This window comes from Xenopus laevis, chromosome 1L (genome assembly GCF_017654675.1).
Source record: "Xenopus laevis strain J_2021 chromosome 1L, Xenopus_laevis_v10.1, whole genome shotgun sequence".
Taxonomy (NCBI): domain Eukaryota; kingdom Metazoa; phylum Chordata; class Amphibia; order Anura; family Pipidae; genus Xenopus; species Xenopus laevis.
In genome coordinates this window covers 176,276,653-176,296,332 of record NC_054371.1, presented here as the reverse complement: position 1 = coordinate 176,296,332, position 19,680 = coordinate 176,276,653, and the positions used below count along the sequence as shown (strand labels likewise).

At 39.6% G+C, this 19,680-nt stretch overlaps 1 protein-coding gene across 3 annotated transcripts in view; it reads right to left on the bottom strand.

Moving 5' to 3' along the window:
* Nucleotides 1-19,112, bottom strand: part of camkk2.L (calcium/calmodulin-dependent protein kinase kinase 2, beta L homeolog) — a 49,881-nt gene extending 30,769 nt beyond the window's left edge. For 2 of the 3 annotated variants that reach the window (XM_018263322.2, XM_018263312.2), the window contains exon 1: nt 18,402-19,112. The gene's annotated coding sequence lies outside the window, so the exon portion shown is untranslated. Of the gene's footprint in view, nt 1-18,158; nt 18,330-18,401 lie in introns of those variants that run through there. The other variant, XM_041567691.1, reaches the window with a different exon arrangement.
* Between the last annotated feature and the right edge of the window lie 568 nt (nt 19,113-19,680).

Genomic DNA, 19,680 nt, shown 5'->3' with positions numbered 1-19,680 from the left:
ACAGTTCATGGGGCTTGCATTCTGCGCCTTATAAGTTATAGCTCCTTGTGTCTTCCCTTATCCTACTCATAGAATGGCACATTGCAAACATGTGCTTCATGTACCCTGCAAGCTACTGCTGCACTCTGCTCATACATAATGCTCTAGGCTTAGAAAAAGGGGGAGGAGGGCTGCACTGGAAGGAACCCAGATAGTAGACGGATGATGAACCATGGCTGTAACTGTAATTCCAATTAGACAAGGAAAGGGGAATATAACACAAAACACGTAAGGCTCTTGAGTGCTCATTGAGTGCCTGCTCTCACAGAAATGGTTACCTCAAAACTGGCAGCTCATTTTTAACAAAGTTTTACTAACCAACTCCAGGATACACTCAGTCCAGCTCAGAAAAGTTTTTCTTTTTTCATAAGGTTTACAAACAATATCTATCATTCTCTTGGTCCATATAGGCCTTACTAGAGCATGCTGAATAGGGATAGCAAAGCACACAAAAAGCAATTCACTTGCAATAGGCAGCCCCAAGGTGTTGAGCTCTCAATTGATTAGAAACAGATCAATAGCTACACGTGCTATTCTGCTGGCGGGGAAGCAGAACAGATAGTCCTCCTTTGCAACAAGGTGCCTGATTCCATGTGCAAACACGTAAATGTTACAGTGAATTTCCTACAAGCTGTATATCACTATTGCCCAAACAGTAGTCTTATGTAGAGATTTCTTGATGAAAGGACAACTTGCCCATGGCCTTTCAGTTTGCAGAATATGTAATCTTTGTTGAAAATGTAAGGTGCTACTCCCTTTAATTTGTTCACATTTACCTTTCATTGTGAAATAAAAAAATACAAAGTAAGAGTATACTGCTGACATTTCCCATACATATAGAATAAAGTCATAACATTTTTACAATTTATTTTTTCTCTGTAATAATAAAACAATACCTTGTACTTGATCCCAACTAAGATGTAATTAGGGCAAAACAAAACCTATTGGGTTTATTTAATGTTTAATTGATTTTTTAGTAGACTCAAGTACCAAATCGCGGAAAGACCCCTTATGTGGAAAACACCAGGTCCTGATCATTCTGTTTAACAGGTTCCGATAGCTTTACATAAATATATTTTGCAGCACCATAATATTTGGTTGCACTCTCAAAAATGGACTGTTAACTATTTGCTGATGGTTTATTAACCCATTAAAAAAAATAACTGACACAAAGCTGCACATAGAAAGACAGATTGCTGGGAGGGTAAAATCTTGCAGTAACTTTATTTCAGAAAGAGTACAGAATTTTTAGATGATTATTTTAAAAAGTTTATTTTTTGCATGAGATGTAACTTATATACATAGTTATATTCATGAGAATTCCCCTTCAACAAAACAAACTTCAACAGGAACATCCAGTGACGCCCAGCAAAACGTTTTCATTAAAACTGTGCATGTATAACATAACAATAATACACAAAGCAGACCAATAATTTACACCAGAAACTGTATGTACCATGTCCCTCTATGTTGCATATTATTGCAGTATTTTTTTTTGTAGCAGAACTGCACAATAAAATGGTTAAGGACAGGGCATTCGGGTCCACCAGGTTAGGGGTTCACTATATCACCTTTCTACTATATCTACTATAATGTTTCCATTAAGCTTCCCCAAAACATGACCGAATCCTAATTTCAATCAGCTGGAAGCGCTTTACAAAATGGTCATTTATGTTTCTATTTAAATGTTTGGTTAGAGAAAATGTAAATCTGGTATATTACCTGGTGTCCCATATGGAAGTGGGTTATGAGCTTCTGCTTGTTTGTTTTTCAGCTTTGAAGATAAGATGTGAAGATCTCTAGGTTGCCTCCTATATTGTCAGCCCTATTATATATTCAAGTTGACATGCTTGGGAGTATAAGGCTGGGGGCCCACCAATAATACAGTATATTAAATAACTCCAAATTCAGGTGGTATGTTTATGGATGATATTCTAGCTGCACTAGAACACAAATGGGGGTGAAAAAATAATGTTTGGAAACCAGTTTGGAAACCACTGCTACATAAATTCCATAAACGTGTAATAGTTATCCTTTTTTTCATAATTGCTTTAATAAAAGTATGAAGATGCAAGAATAATATAAAATTATTTTCATTGCTGGCACAGACTGGTTTTGAGGATCCCCTTCCAATAGCAGTCAAATCTGTGACTCTGTTCTCTCATCATGTTCTTGAGGAGCATGAATATTACAGTCACTTCACACCAACAACAACTGTTTGGTACTTGCTCCAGAAAGCTGTGATTCCAGTCTATAAATACTTTCATTAATGCGTCACAATAGGCTCTCTTGTAAGCACAGAGAAGCTCCCAATAATATTTAACACATTTTGGTTACCTACAAAGCCATAAAGAATTAGAATGTCAAGAGCAATCCCTATTCCTAATCAATAGCAAACAATAATATTTTTTCCCAGTGGTGGCATGCCATTCTTGGTATATGGTATATATTATTGTTTTAAAGTAAAAATAGAATGCAGGGTTGCCCTGCCCTGGTAAAACGGCTGTGTTTGCTTCAGAAACACTACTATTTATATATTGTAAAAGCACTACTACGGCACTGGCAAGAGCATAATGTCCAGATACTATGGGTACAAAATGAAATGGAAGCCTTGCACCTGCATATGTTGAGCGCAGCTAGAAGCCAGAATTCTCTTGAAGAGATGCAAGATATCTAATACGGATGCATTGTTTTATATTACCCAGAGAAAGCAGAGAAACAGAGTCTCAGATGCAAAAAGCTCACATAGAGGAAAAATGTTCACACAAAGCTCAGGCAGAGATATACAAAACTCTAAACATTGCCTCGTAAAGAGAGGTAGCATTAAATAACAGCACTCCAAAAAACATGTACCTCTGGTTATAGAACACAGCAAATAGTCTAGCTTCTCCCAGATTCCTATACATTACAGCTGGAACAAATCAGCCAGAACATATATAATGTCTAAGATAAATATTCTCTTTTGGGAGATGAAGAATGTTAAAGAATAAACATTGCTCCCATGGGAAAAAAGAGGTTACAAAGCAAGAGAGGGGCTGAGAGTAATGGCACTGGATTTCTTCCACAGATATGTCTGACTATTACAGTAAGTTCTTCTGCAGATTTAGATTTGGGGAACACTGGTGGGTCTCTGTACTTTACAAATGCCAGAGGTAGACAGGGCTGGTTGCAACAGAATGTTTAGCTCCTGCCAATACTTAATCCAGCCTCAACACACACTATTGTCTGTCATACATGTGCCATATGAACTGAATAAAACAGCACCTCATTGGCCAAAGCATTAAACACAAAGTTGGCATTGTATTTATTCTGCTATATGTTCTGGGGCATTAAACATGAAGCTGACATGGCACTGATTTTACAATGTGTTCAAGGAGCATTAAGCAAGAAGCTGGCACTGTTTTTAGTCTCTGTTATGTCTTCTAGGGGCATTAAATATAAAGTGACACTACCTTTATACTTCTCTGGTTTTTGGGGTATTAAACATGTTGCAAACTTCACATTGCAATATATTGCTATATATATAATTTTTTTAAAAGTATAATTTTTTTATTGTTTATTATAGCAAATAACATAGAACATACGACAAGACACATGCCATTAAATTGATGGATTTTTGTTAACAAAGTGTTTAAACCACATATATTTATTTGACTTTCACTAATTTCACTGGTTTGCCCATCTTCTTAATTGTTTAGCAAGTACCCACTTGCCTAGCAGGGATTTTATACTTCCCCAAGTCTCATAGTTTAGAGTTGCCCATAATTAATTTTTTTAATTAACAGTAAAAACGTGTCTTTGACCTTACGTGGCTGTGGTAAAAGGGGGAGCGGAGCAGTCACAAGGTAGGCTTGGCAGATGTAAAAATGTATATAGCATGCTTTACACACTGCAGCGTAAGATTTCACTTTGAAAATCTGGTCATGTTTAGTTAAAGGGATTCTGTCATGGGGAATCATGTTTTTATCTTTACAAAATGCATCAGTTAATAGCATTCCTCCAGCAGAATCCTGCATTGAAATCCATTTCTCAAAAGTGCAACCAGATTTTTTTATATTTAATTTTGAAATCTGACAGGAGGCTAGACATGTCGTCAGTTTCCCAGGTGCCCCCAGTCATGTGATTTGTGTTCTGATAAACTTCAGTCACTCTTTACTGCTGCACTGCAAGTTGCATAGCTCCCAACATTTAATAAATAGGCAAAAAGATCTGCTGTGCTTAACATGTCAAACAGTTTTTAACCATTCCCATTTTATGGTCACACCCCCTAAATACCACATTTATTTTATAAAATTTGGCAGGTTATTTGAATGCATTTCTGGGGGTTTTAGGAACAGGTTTTATGTGGTATTACAGTTTTGCGAATGAAGGTGAATTGCCCTTTAAACTGCAAGTCACAGTTTCCACAAGAGACTTGCATATCTTAAATAGTTACAATTGTATCTTTGCTTATCTTAATTTGTTACAAATCTATCTAAGTGCAGCTGACGAGTATTCCAGGCTCTCTGTCAAAAGCCTCTTATTTAATTACATTTCAGAAACACTGTATCTTTTTCTGGCTGTTCAGTGCAGGAGATCAAAGAGAAACTCGGCACAGGACAGTTGGGAGGTATAAAGTTGGACTGATATCAACCCCCTTCCCTTTCCCCCTAGAAGCTAATCATCAGAACAATGACAGGTAAAAGAAAAAAAGAACCAGGACACCTGCATTGCTAAATATGCTCCCATGACCTAGTGGTAGATGTGAGAACAGTAAGTCAGGCTAACCCAAGTCGCAACTCTTTCAGTTACATCAAGTAGGAGAAACAATAGCATGGCTGAAAACAGTTCCATTGTAAAGTAATGGCTCTTTCTGAAAGCACATGATGGCAAAATGGCCTGAAATTGCTGCCTACACACCAATATTACAACTAAAAATAAAAACATTTATTGATTCATTTCTGATTTTCTCAGATTCACTTTTATCTGGTATGGTGCCTATGGATTGGAGAAAAGCTGATGGCATTCCAATATTTAAAAAGGGATTATGATCTCAGTCTGGCAATTATAGGCCAGTAAGTTTGACATCAAATTATTTGAAGGCTTGTTAAGGGATCACATTCAAAATTTTGTCCTAGTTAATGACATTATGAGCAGCAATCAGCATGGCTTTATGAAGGATAGGCCATGTCAGACAAATTTGATTGCTTTTTATGATGAGGTAAGTAAGATGCTGGAGAGTGGGGAGGCAGTAGATGTGATCTATTTGGATTTTGCCAAAGCGTTTAATACCGTGCCCCACAAACGACTGCTTTCTAAACTAAGGTCTGTTGGGCTTAATGAAGTCGTTTGCACATGGATAGGAAACTGGCTACAGGATCGGGTACAGAGGGTGGTTGTTAATGGTACATTCTCTACTTGGAGTAAGGTTCTTAGTGGAGTCCCTCAGGGCTCGGTATTGGATCCACTTTTATTTAACTTGTAATGACTTAGGGGAGGGTATTGTAAGTAATGTATCAGTGTTTACAGATGATACAAAACTATCCAGCCCAATTAATTCCATCCAGGATGTGGCATCCTTGCAACAGGATCTTGACAAACTGGCAATCTGGGCAGCTAAGTGGCAAATGAGATTCAATGTTGATAAATGTAAGGTCATGCGCATGGGATGTAAAAATATCCAAACCACTTATACCCTTAATGGGACTCCACTAGGCAAAACCATTATGGAAAAGGACCTTGGCGTCCTTGTAGATGATAAACTTGGCTGTAGCAAGCAATGCCAGTCAGCAGCATCAAAAGCAAATCAGGTGCTGAGCTGTTTGGTCTCCATCTCTCAAACAGGACATTATTGTAGTAGAGAAGGTCCAGAGAAGGGCAACTAAGCTGGTTAAAGGTATGGAAAATCTTAGCTATGAAAAAAACTGGTCAAATTGGGGACGTTCACGCTGGAGAAGAGGCACTTAAGGTGGCCATACACGGGCAGATAAAGCTGCCGATATCGGTCGTTTGGACCGATTTGACAGCTTATCTGCCCGTGTATGGGGGCTTCCAAAGAGTCTTCCCGATCGATATCTGGCCACGATATCGATCGGGAAGGTTGGATTTTTACCCGACCGACCCGTCGGAGCCGCTTGGCGCATCGTAATTCGATCGTTCGGCCATAAAAAATGAAGAGTAATAATCAACTTAAATGAATATTTAAGTTGATTATTACTCTTGAGCAAAACTGCAGAGAAACCGTATATTATATTTTAATTACTACAAAACGCTAATTTGTTGGTGTTGCTGTTCCTTTAAAATACATTTTGCCTATTCTTTTAATTTAAGAAAAAACATATTTTCTAATTTTTTTAACTTACAAAGCACTCATTGAAAACTGTTTTGCCACTAGATGTTCATTGAGCTTTTATTTACCACCAAGTAGAAGTTATTGTTTTACAGAGAAAAAGGAAATTATTAAAAAAAGCATTTTGGGGGACAAAAGCTATGCAAGCACCTGGAGAAAATACAAACTAAGCAAATAGTGCCGTGTTAACCGGGTGGTTCACTTTTAAGTTAACTGTAAATATGTTATAGAATGATTAATTCTAAGAAACTTTTTAACTGGTCTTCATTATTTATTTCTTATAGTTTTTTTAATTATTTGCTGCCTTTTTCTTTCTAACTTTCAAATGGAGGTCACTGACCCCATCTAAAAAAACAATGCTCTGTAAGGTTACAAATGTATTGTTATTGCTACTTTTTATTACTCATCTTTCTATTCAAACCATCTCATATCCATTTTTCAATCTGTTCAAATGCATGGTTGCTGGGTTAATTTAACAACCAGATTGCTGAAATTGCAAACTGGAGAGCTGCTAAATAAAAAGCTATAATAACTCAAAAGCCACAAATAAAGAAAATGAAAACCAATTGCACACTGTCTCAGAATATCCTCTCTACATCATACAAAAGTTAATTCAAAGGTGAACAACCCTTTAAAGAACTGAAGCCAAAACCCCAGCACTGAGAGACAGCAATGCTCTGTAATACCATGCATGCTGTCCGAAATCAAAGTATTATATATGTATATAAATGTATATACACACCAGTGATACCAAAACTGGCAGTGTGCAGTTTTGTCAGATAACAAATAACAGTAAAGCTGATGATGGTGGGAAATTTAGTTTAGGTGAGCTGGAAGACCACAAGATCATTTGCAGAAAACCCCTAGTGTTTCAGAATTTCATTAACAGTGGGAAAACACAGCATTATCTAACTGTATGTTCACACTTCCCTTTAACAGTGATAGAAGAATTGCATTAGAAATCTCTGATCTAAAGCAAAGTTTAACTGCTACTGAGTGCCTGGGCAACACTTATTCATCAGTTAATATGATTAGGGCAGTATCACAGAGTTGATTAGTCAGTCCCACACTTTTCTTTGGAACAGAGTGAGGACCTGCTCACAACTCTAATAAACTGATTAAATCCAGCATATGGCAATGTGTCTGTACAAGCAGGATATTATAAGGTAGAGCTGCAGCAGCAGCCCACACAGTGTAAACAGCCTCCTACATTCATCCTTTCAATTGGACAGGGATTATGTAGGCACGGCATCGGCAGGTACATTATGTGACCTTCAGCAGATCCTGCTAGCAGTTATTATTGAACAATGGGAATGTAATGCTCGCAGTTAATATCTTTCTTTAGTGATTTTTGTGGAAAACATTTTTTTAAAGTTTCTAATGTAGTGAGGAGGATGGACGATGTTTGCAGAACATACTCAAGTAGATGTCACAATACTGGATTAAATCTCTGCAATACATTAACTAGTGAAATGGTTATACCCTGCAAAGTGGGATGTAAAGCCAGACATATGATATGTATAAACACCCACATCTCTAAGGGTAGGGACACACTGGGCGATTTGGGGAGATTTAGTCGCCTGGCGACTAATCGCAGCGACTTTTCTCCCCGAATGCTTGCCCTCTCTCTGCGCCTGGCTAAAATGAAAAATCGCCTGCGCTAATCACACGCAGCGATTCGTTTTCCGAAGTCGCCCGAAGTTGCCTCACGAGGAAACTTCGGGCGATTTCGGAAAACGAATCGCCGCGTGTGATTAGCGCAGGCGATTTTTCATTTTAGCCAGGCGCAGAGAGAGGGGAAGCATTCGGGGAAGATTGGTCGTGGAAAGTCGCCAGGCGACTAAATCTCCCCAAATCGCCCAGTGTGTCCCAGCCCTAAGTACATTTGTTTGTTTAGCAGCTTCCCACTGAGCTATCAGTAGGAAGAATATCTGATTCTGAGGTTTGTTCAGATAAACTGATAAACTAGAAAATAAAACTGGTCAACAACCACATCTGGACATGGATGAGGTGTACAGTGACTGGTATGAACTGCCTCCACATAATACGTTTGTTGGCCCAGGAGCCAAATGATCAAATCAAAATTTTCTAGCCAATCAGGCAAACATATATTTATTAGATGACTTTCCAGAGCAGTGTCCCACTTACCTATCCAGGGATCTGGGTAGTTCATGGTGGTGGTGCATGTCACAGCTGGTGATGGAATGCTGGTCTTGGGGGCCTATGGCCAGTGTCATGTAGGCAGCTGACACAGGTCCCGGAAGAATGGGGACAACTAGTTGGCTGGTTTCACTTGCCCAACTGACCCCTAGTGGTTGGGCAGCTGGCATATCAGACAGCCCAGTAAAATGGATTGTGGTGATGGCAAGCATTTCTTGATTTTGATATTTTTTCTGTATGTTTAAGTTAAGAAGACTTTTGTATTATAAGTTATCATTATTGTATCTGTATTTTTTTTTTCAACTTTCTGTTTATTAAAGTTAACACAAAAGTTTAACAGACTGTAATATTGCGTTTTGTTCATACATACAACAATAAAAGTCGTTACTGAAATACAATCTCGTCAATCTCATTATATCACGTGTAGAAACTTTTTTGTGTGTTAACCATTTTTTTCTTTACTGTTTAAAAGGGGAAAAAGAGGGGGGAAGGGGGGTGGGGGGAGGGATTGAGTAACCTTTCGGTGGTTGAGAAATTACGTTCTACTTAGTAATAATCCTTCTCTATAGAGCCAAATATTCCACACATCCTCAAAGTTACTTAGCCTATTGTTCAATAAAGCAGTAAGCTTCTCCATTTCAACAGTCCACCAAAGCCTATTTCTGATTTCCTGCATCGTTGGAGGGGGGCCCTTCCATCTCTTAGCTATCAAACCTCTCGTGGTCAGGCACAATTGGACACACAGTTTATGTTCGTTGGATGTCAGTTGTTCAGGTTTACGTAATAACAAAGCTAACCATGGGTCAGGTGGTAATGATGTTGCCAAAGTTTCATTTATGGTTTTAAACACTTTCACCCACAATCTGTGTATCAAGGGGCATGACCACCACATGTGCATTTCATCTGCTGTCTCCCCACATCCCCTAAGGGCACAAATCAGAAGATTAAAACCATTTGTGTAACTTCTTGGGTGTATAATACCAGTCATGATACACCTTATATGCATTTTCGTTAATATAAGTATTTATTGATACTTTTGCCATTGTTCTGTGGATATGCTCCCAGTCCTCCACTTCTAGGGGTTCTCCTAATCTTTGCTCCCATTTGAGCATACTTGTTGTTTTCCTCTGGGGACATGTGGCTTCCGCTAGGCCAGAGTACAACATACTGATTTTGTGTTTGCGCAAAGAATTGTTGCACAAATACTCAAATGAGGAAACATCAGTCCCATCAGTCTAGACACGAAATGAAGGATCTGTTGAAATCTATAGTGTTTGTATCTGTATTTTTAACTGTTATTAAAACTGTGGCCTTTTCAATCCCAGAACTGGATGCCTTTATTGTGTCTCGGAGTGGGTGTCGGATAGTGGGAGAAAGGAAGGGGTTTGATGTGAGTAAAGGGGGTAGAACAGAGGGTATTTCACCCACAAGGCTTCATGCATGTATAAAAGATGTGAAAATGGGAACATAGCGTAAATGGGCACACATGATGGATAGAGTGGCAAAAAAGGACAGAGCAGAGACAGAGTAACAATGTGTAAGTGGAAAAGAAAGTCAGGGAGAGGGGTAGCATGGAGAAATGGCAGAAAAGGGAAGAATGAAAACCAGAGCAAAATAATGCATTAACGAAAACCATATGGAGCATAGACTGAAGTTAGGCTAGTGCCACAGTAGGCTGTTTCTTGGCCTGCATATAAGCACAGACTGAGGAACAACCCTTCATCTCACAGACAGGCACTGCGTAGGCCTGGGTGAAGACACAGTGAGAGAAATTTTGGCGTGCAAATGAATACTTAGCAGATATCCGTTCAGTGCCTGTCAGCACAGAGGCACATATGAGCAGATGGACTGTTACTCAGCCCCGTGTGGCAATAGCCTTATTCTTTTGTAGTTAACAATCTTTGAATGTTTCCCCCAACATGGCTTTAATTTTATTCTCAATAATACAATCTGAATAAAGTCTTCTAAAGGCTTCTATCAGCTAAATTCATACACTGGCATAAAGAATGTATGATTCAATAAAGAAATACATACTTTTTCTATGGGGTTTCCACATTATATCCAGTCTGCATGACTTATGAATATCTGTTTATGAGATGAAGGGTAAATATAATCAAATTTCCAATGTACATGAAAGATTTCAGTTAATTATGTAAGTGATTTTTCAGTAAATTATGTAAGTGCTGTATCTACCTGTTTATATTCTCTGCACTTCTGGTTCTGGCTCCTGAAACCATATAGCAGAAGCTAGCTGAATAGCAGACTTGAAGACTGACAACTTCTACAGTATCAGAGTCAGAGAACAGAAAGGGATAAAATTAAATTTACAAATAAACCTATTGAAACTGTTTAGTTGCATTCATCAGTCAGTATTTGGTTGGAAATACATTTTAACCTGCTACTGGATATCATATAGAAGTAAAATATGACAAAATATTTTAATGGCTGTGTTTTTGTTCTTTATAATACGCATGACTTGGGTTGCAGCTGACCACCAACTAGATGAGCAATAATAAAGCTTTATATTATAGATATAAACTTATCCCAGATATAAAATGCTACAGCAATTGGTACGTGTGCATACTTGCTGTAAATCTACAAAAATATACAGTTATAAATTATGTATGCAAGGAAATGCGTCTCAAGCATAATATAATTTCTATGTGAATTGATTGAAGCAGCAGATGATTTGTTTCTACTCTCTCTACACACAATACTAGACTCCATGTTTGACATAAGCACAAGTAATGAATTGCTGACAGATTTACTACTGTAATCCCTGAATTAATCCAACAAATGTTCTGCTAAGGGTCAGTCAGTGTGTTATTTCTCATTAGGTGTGGTTAAATAGAGATAAACACACAGATAATCTTCCACTAATATATAACTGGATTTTCCCTAGACAGCGGAAAGTACAGACAGAGATGGAATGAATGTCACAGCCCAGGGGGGAATCACCTTAACCTCCACTCCAGCAAAATACACCTGCACCTGTATAATTGCCTAAGGGCTACTCTAATGTGACATATCATAATAGGATATGACTGTAGAAGCATTTCTTCATTTTTTTCTAATTAACAATTTGTTTCAAGTAGAAAAAGAAAATCAGTTTTAACCATCACTTGACACTTCCTGTCAAATACCCACTTCCTGTCAGTGGCCACGGCAACTATGGGCTTCTGTGATTGACATGTGCAGTATATCTAGCCATGGCGGCAGATAGACGTACTTCTGTTTAATGAATTTACCCTGAATACGACAAAGGTAAAATGGCTCCAAACAACAAATACCATGCAGAAATATAATTTATTGTACAGATACAGATTAAATACAGTACATGTATTGTATGCAATGCTCCATAGCTTATTTTTATAAACATAACATCATATTATAGTTTCTGTTAAGTTTATCAGCTCTGAGACCTGTGGCACAATGCAAACCTCCCAACATTTGAAAAATGAAAGAAATTGTGCTGCATGAATCGCGCCGACATTTTTTTGGCCACACACCCTAATTACCAAGTCCAGTTTACGAAATTTGCCAAGTTATGAAAGTTTGAACACATTTCTGGGAGTTTTAGTGCAATATTTAATAACAGTTTTGCTAATGAAAGTGAATTGCCCTTTAATCTTCTTATCTTAAATAGTTACAATTGTTTCTTTGCTTATCTTAAATTGTTACAAAAGTATTCAAGTACAACTGCTGGCTGTTCTGGGCTCTCTGCCAAAAAAAGGCTCTTATTTTAATTTAGTTTCAGAAACTTTGTATCTTTTTCTCCAGTCAGTACAGGAAATCAAAGAGAAAGTTGGGACATTTCAGTAAGAAACCAAGGACTGTGGGCTGAGCAGTCAAAATCTTGACTGTCCTGCATAAAACGGGAAAGTTGGGAGGTATGCCATGGAAGATGTGGTGTGCTAAGTCAGCCATGGTTTTTGGCTCTGCTCCAAAATGGCCACAATCAGCCTTTCTTTTGCAAGTGCAATGTGAAAGTTACTTTAATGACAGCATCCACAGAATGTAAGGCTAACAGCACACGGATCCGTTTCTGTGCCTTTCAAAAGTCAGTAGATATTTTGCAAACCACGGAGCAGCAAGGAAGCCAGTACACATAGATTAAAAAAATGTAAGTTTATTAAAGGGGTTGTTCACCTTTGAGATAACTTTTAGTATGACATAGAGAGTGATATTCTGAGAGAATTTGCAATTTGTTTTCATTTTTTATTATTTGTGGTTTTTGAGTTATTTAGCTTTTTATTCAGCTGCTCTTCAATTTGCATCTTAAGCAATCTGGTAACTAGGGTCCAAATTACCCTGGCAACCATGCTTTGATTTAAATAAGAAACTGGAATATGAATAGGAGAGGCCTGGATAGAAGGATCAGTAATAAAAAGTAACAATAACAACACATTTGTAGCCTTACCGAGCATTTGTTTTTTTTAGAAAGTCAGTGACGCCCATTTGAAAGCTGCAAAGAGTCAGAAGAAAAAGGCTAAAAACTATAAAAACGTTAAAAAATAAATAGAGGAAGAAAACCAATTGAAAAGTTGCTTAGAATTGGCCGTTCTATAACATAATAAAAGTTACCTTAAAGGTGAACCACCCCTTTAAGCAATGATTAAAAAATCGCATCAGCATGCCTCAGACATCATGTAGGCTGCCCGTATCATGCGTTTCATGGCTCCCCGCCACTCAGAGGCTGTCGTGTCGGCAGTAGATCAGCTTTTCTCTGTTGGTTTATATGCCGGGGGTAGAGTTGCCACCAGTCTAAATCATCAGCTACATCCAGGGTCGTTATTACAAATGTATTATTGTCTGTCCTTTCCTCCCTCTCTAAATTTTTTTGCAGCCAGACCCTGCCTTTTAAGGTCTCTTTCTATCCTCTCCTCCATTCTACGCTCTATGACATCACAGGCCGTCCATTCCATCCATAATTTCATATATGTTACCATTCTTCACCCCCCATTATGTTACTGATCAGGACCACCCTTCTGCAGGCTGGTAACATCGGAAAGGTGGCCCAATTATTAATTGTGAATACCATGCTCAAAACCATAAGTTTGAAGGTAAAATGAGCAACCTATTAGTTCTCTAAAGAATCTTTATAAATTCTTTATTTTTTTAACTTATGCATTACAGCCCATGTAAATCAGCAGGTCACAAACGCTTGTAAGATGTGAAATTTTACTTTCCATAAATCTGACCATAAAAAGCAGTAGGCATAACAAATGTCTCACACTTTATACACTTATGGCATAGTAATTAAAGTTAAAATGATAACAGACTAACCACTAAAATAAAATGAAGTATTTACATATTACAATGGTGGTCACTTGAGGAGAAATCGTCTAACTAAATGAAGCTAAATGAAGTAGTAAGTGAGACTATGTCCCACAGATGGGGCATTTTGTATTATTATAAACGAAACATGTATGATGGTTGGCAGTATTGAATTGTTTATAGGTCATGTTAAGGGTCGCAATAAAGGAATATAAAAGATCTCCAGCTCTTCTTCTCCCCCAACCCTCCCTGTGTATATTTATAGAAGAAAAGTGACTGGAGAGGGGGGGATTTCTATTCTAGAGGAAGCAGTTCAGGTCCCCCTGTCTCCCAGACACCCCCTGTAACTGCGGGATACACCATTGCTCCTGCTCTAAAAGAATTTTGGGAGGCAATGATAATTAGTTTAGCATCAGGAGGGATCCTGAACCTATTTCTTAACTTTGGGTCCCTAGATGATGATGGGCAACTACCAAAGTCCAGCAACATCTGCGGACCAAAGGTGAAAAAAAGGGGCAGACATCCTTGTTTGAATTAACCATTTTAAACAGGTAAACCCTCAGATATTTGCATTTAGTTTTCTTTTTTTCTTCTGTAGCTCTAGACTTACATTCCCCTTTAAAAAAGAAAAAAAGGCTGTGTAAAAAAAAGGAAAAAGTTCAGTTTTGCCTCTGGGATGTTTGGTACATCAGGAATCACAATAGCTTTGTTTGCATATTTTGTGGCTACAATTTATTAAACTACACAAAACAGAGTATAATGATTGAGCACATTTTATTAGGTTCAAAGGGTAGATGTCCAAGCATTATCGCAGATGTATTACAAATTGGGGCCGCTAACACTCCCAGTGCTCAATTTATTAGTGATTACATGTACTCATTCCACTCCCTTAAGGAGAATGTACTTGGACTAAAGCCATATGGATACAGGATGAGGGGCCATAAACAGTATTGCAGCTTCATATTATTATGAAACCTATCTGGCTTGACAAACTGACCAGTATCCACAGTATTTAAAAGTTGGTTGGAACTCATTGGGGCACCATACAAAAAGCACATGAAACTTTTGCTTCCTACAGTTTTATTAGTATACATATGGCTAGGTTTAAGATAAAGGACACTTTCTGCTTTCAAAAGATCTCTTAAAACGCACTTCTTTAGAGAAGCCTACCCTCACTCTGCTTAACTGCAACAGCACATACAGTACCACATCTCTCACTCACTCAATTCTGATCCTGCCCACTCCCACACCTTGTGTCTTATTCCCTTCCCTTTAGATTGTAAGCTCCTTTGCACAGGGCCTTCCTCACCTTTTGTACCGCTATATAAATAGATGTTAATAATAAATAATAATAATAGTACTCAATGTATAAGAAAAAACAGAAAAATCTGGACAGGAGACACAAATGGCACATGCCATTCTTCCCTCCCCCATGATTTGTTCCTTCCCAGTAGATTATCTGCTTTGGTACATGATACAGACCATGTCCGGCAAAGATTCCCACAGCTTCTTAGTTCAGAGGGTCTTCCTATTTCTTTCATACTGGATCTATTCCCAAATCCCATGCTTATAGTTTCCTGTGAGCTGAATAATCTTTATTGCACCGCCCCCCAAACAAACACACAAGTATGACATGGATTTTGGCAGAGCTGAGAAGACGCATCTGCAGTCAGATGCACATTAACCCTTAGGGCTTCACCACAATAGAGATTGTGCCTGAGTGATTTAGACAGAAAGAGTAACTACAGGCCTCAGGCTTCACAGTGGTCATCTATGGGGCTCTATGCATTAGTGACTGTGGTATTGAGTGATATTGTTTCAGCTACTTTATAAGAGGAAGATTTTGCCACATTATTTAGATACTGTTTATTGCTCAAAAACAATCACTAGCACCCTAGCCCTTCACTGGCACCCACTCCCAACACAGCATCAGGTCTCAGCAAGCACACAGGATTCAAATTTGTAATGCAAATACACACTGCTCTGCTGCTGGCATCAGATCTCCCTAGTAATACACACTGCTCTGCTGCTAGTTATCAGATCCCTGTAGCAATACACACTGCTCTGCTGTTTGTATTAGATCCCCCTAGTAATACACACTGCTCTGCTGCTGGTATCAGATCCCCCTAGCAATACACACTGCTCTGCTGCTGGAATCAGTTCCCCCTAGCAATACACACTGCTCTGCTGTTGGTTATCAGATCTCTGTAGCAATACACACTGCTCTTCTACTTATATCAGATCTCTGTAGCAATACACACTGCTCTGCTGTTTGTATTAGATCCCCCTAGTAATACACACTGCTCTGCTGCTGGTATTAGATCCCCCTAGCAATACACACTGCTCTGCTGCTGGTATCAGATCTCTGTAGCAGTACACACTGCTCTGCTGCTGGTATCAGATGCCCCTAGCAATACACACTGCTCTGCAGCTGGTATCAGATGCCCCTAGCAATACACACTGCTCTGCTGCTGGTATCAGATCTCTGTAGCAATACATACTGCTCTGCTGCTGGTATCAGATCTCTGTAGCAATACACACTGCTCTGCTGCTGGTATCAGATCTCTGTAGCAATACACACTGCTCTGCTGCTGGTATCAGATCTCTGTAGCAATACACACTGCTCTGCTGCTGGTATCAGATGCCCCTAGCAATACACACTGCTCTGCTGCTGGTATCAGATCTCTGTAGCAATACACACTGCTCTGCTGCTGGTATCAGATCTCTGTACCAATACACACTGCTCTGCAGCTGGTATCAGATGCCCCTAGCAATACACACCGCTCTGCTGCTGGTATCAGATGCCCCTAGCAATACACACTGCTCTGCAGCTGGTATCAGATCTCTGTAGCAATACACACTGCTCTGCTGTTTGTATTAGATCCCCCTAGTAATACACACTGCTCTGCTGCTGGTATTAGATCCCCCTAGCAATACACACTGCTCTGCTGCTGGTATCAGATCTCTGTAGCAGTACACACTGCTCTGCTGCTGGTATCAGATGCCCCTAGCAATAAACACTGCTCTGCTGCTGGTATCAGATCTCTGTAGCAATACATACTGCTCTGCTGCTGGTATCAGATCTCTGTAGCAATACACACTGCTCTGCTGCTGGTATCAGATCTCTGTAGCAATACACACTGCTCTGCTGCTGGTATCAGATCTCTGTAGCAATACACACTGCTCTGCTGCTGGTATCAGATGCCCCTAGCAATACACACTGCTCTGCTGCTGGTATCAGATCTCTGTAGCAATACACACTGCTCTGCTGCTGGTATCAGATCTCTGTACCAATACACACTGCTCTGCAGCTGGTATCAGATGCCCCTAGCAATACACACTGCTCTGCTGCTGGTATCAGATGCCCCTAGCAATACACACTGCTCTGCAGCTGGTATCAGATCTCTGTAGCAATACACACTGCTCTGCTGTTTGTATTAGATCCCCCTAGTAATACACACTGCTCTGCTGCTGGTATTAGATCCCCCTAGCAATACACACTGCTCTGCTGCTGGTATCAGATCTCTGTAGCAGTACACACTGCTCTGCTGCTGGTATCAGATGCCCCTAGCAATACACACTGCTCTGCAGCTGGTATCAGATGCCCCTAGCAATACACACTGCTCTGCTGCTGGTATCAGATCTCTGTAGCAATACATACTGCTCTGCTGCTGGTATCAGATCTCTGTAGCAATACACACTGCTCTGCTGCTGGTATCAGATCTCTGTAGCAATACACACTGCTCTGCTGCTGGTATCAGATCTCTGTAGCAATACACACTGCTCTGCTGCTGGTATCAGATGCCCCTAGCAATACACACTGCTCTGCTGCTGGTATCAGATCTCTGTACCAATACACACTGCTCTGCAGCTGGTATCAGATGCCCCTAGCAATACACACTGCTCTGCTGCTGGTATCAGATGCCCCTAGCAATACACACTGCTCTGCAGCTGGTATCAGATCTCTGTAGCAATACACACTGCTCTGCTGTTTGTATTAGATCCCCCTAGTATTACACACTGCTCTGCTGCTGGTATCAGATCCCCTAGCAATACACACTGCTCTGCTGCTGGTATCAGATCTCTGTAGCAATACACACTACTCTGCAGCTGGTATCAGATGCCCCTAGCAATACACACTGCTCTGCTGCTGGTTATCAGATCTCTGTACACACAGGGCTCTTCCTCTATCACTACAATAGGAAATAAAGTCCAAAGGCTCCATGAAGGGACGGATTTCCTTCAAGCACATATAATCTCATATAAAACTCATGGATAATCTTGTATTTACGGAAATAAACAGAAATTTTAGAAACAAGCCAGTTATTAGAAATGTTATTAGAAAGATAGTTACCCTGCCACTCCCGAGCTGTTCGCCTACAAATCCCAACGTCCCAATAGAGTCAGATGCTGCTGGGAGCTGTAGTTTAGAAACATCTGGACGAGCTCAGGTTAAAGATCATGGGCTAATGCTGCCCCCGTGCCCTGTCACTCCCGCCCGCTTCCAGTCACACGCTTAAATGCGCACACTATGTGCCTGCACCCACCCAGCACTAACAGCAGCAGTGATAGAACATACGGCCATTAGTTCTCTTACCTGCCTCCTGGGTAACTGCTATACGGTCAAGGGCAGCTCCAGCCTGTGCCAAGACTAGAGAGCAGCTCTAGCGGTTCATGAAAGTCGTCTAATGATTGGACGCGTGGGACTTTCCCATTATTATGAGGCAGCCCTTCTCCCGCACATGCAGCTCTGCTCTGAATGGCCCACATGTGACAGGATGTAAGGCGCGCTGCCATTGGCTAACCGTCTGTTTTGATGGTTAAAGGGGAACTATTGCGAAAATCGAATTTTCTCAGTGGATAGATAGGATGAAAATAATAATATTCTCAAATATATTCCTTAAACAGAAATGCTTACTTTTTGAAAGGCATTCAATAATATTACAGTCAGTCAGAATGCTTTCTCTGAGAGCCAGTTCAAGCAATTGCTGAATGGGAGTGGCTATACCCCCACTGTGATGTCACGTAGCAACTAGCAAAGTCCCACCCTCTTCATGCTGAATTCAAAGCATCCACACACCAACTGCATTCTCTGGAATCTCATTCTGAGAACAGTAAGGCTGTTATTCTTTTATAGTGTGCAAATGCTGATTTTATTGGCAGAATAAGGTTTTCACACTTTCCCAGATCAAGGGCAGGACAGAGCTTGGTAAATATTGTACAGATATAAAAATAAACAGGGTATTATGCACCTATTTTTTTCACATTGCACCTCAACTCACATTTTGCACATGTCTCTGTAGGTCAATAACAACCAGCCAGCAATTCACTTTGAACAGTCTACTCACTACAAGGTGCAAAATATGAGTAATTGAACTGGTACAAATTAGCACCTTTGTTTGAAATCATCCTCTTTCTCTCTATAAATAAATGTGTGTGACAGTGCGTTTGTGTGTGATTTAGTCTCCCAGTAACTTTAAGTGTATAAATGTGTGTCTTTGTGTGTTCCCATGTTTTTTTTGTGGTGTCAATGTGTTTTAGAGGAACAGCAACATCAAAATATGAAGTTTTAAATCAATTAAAATAAAATGTACTGTTGCCCTGATAAATCTGGAGCGCTTGCTTCAGGAACATAGCCATGGGACAAGCATTCAAGTTGAAATAGGGCTAAAAGGCACAAAGCCAAATACAATGGATTTAGTTATTTTACAGGTATCTAAACCTATTGTATTCATTTATCTGTTACCTGCTTATCTGCCTCCATGGCTAGCAAGCAGCTTATTTTTATTTTGTAAACAATAGAAGTGTTTCTGAGGCAAACACTCCAGTTTTACCAGGGACCAGACAAGAGTTCATTCTTAATACACGCTTGTGCA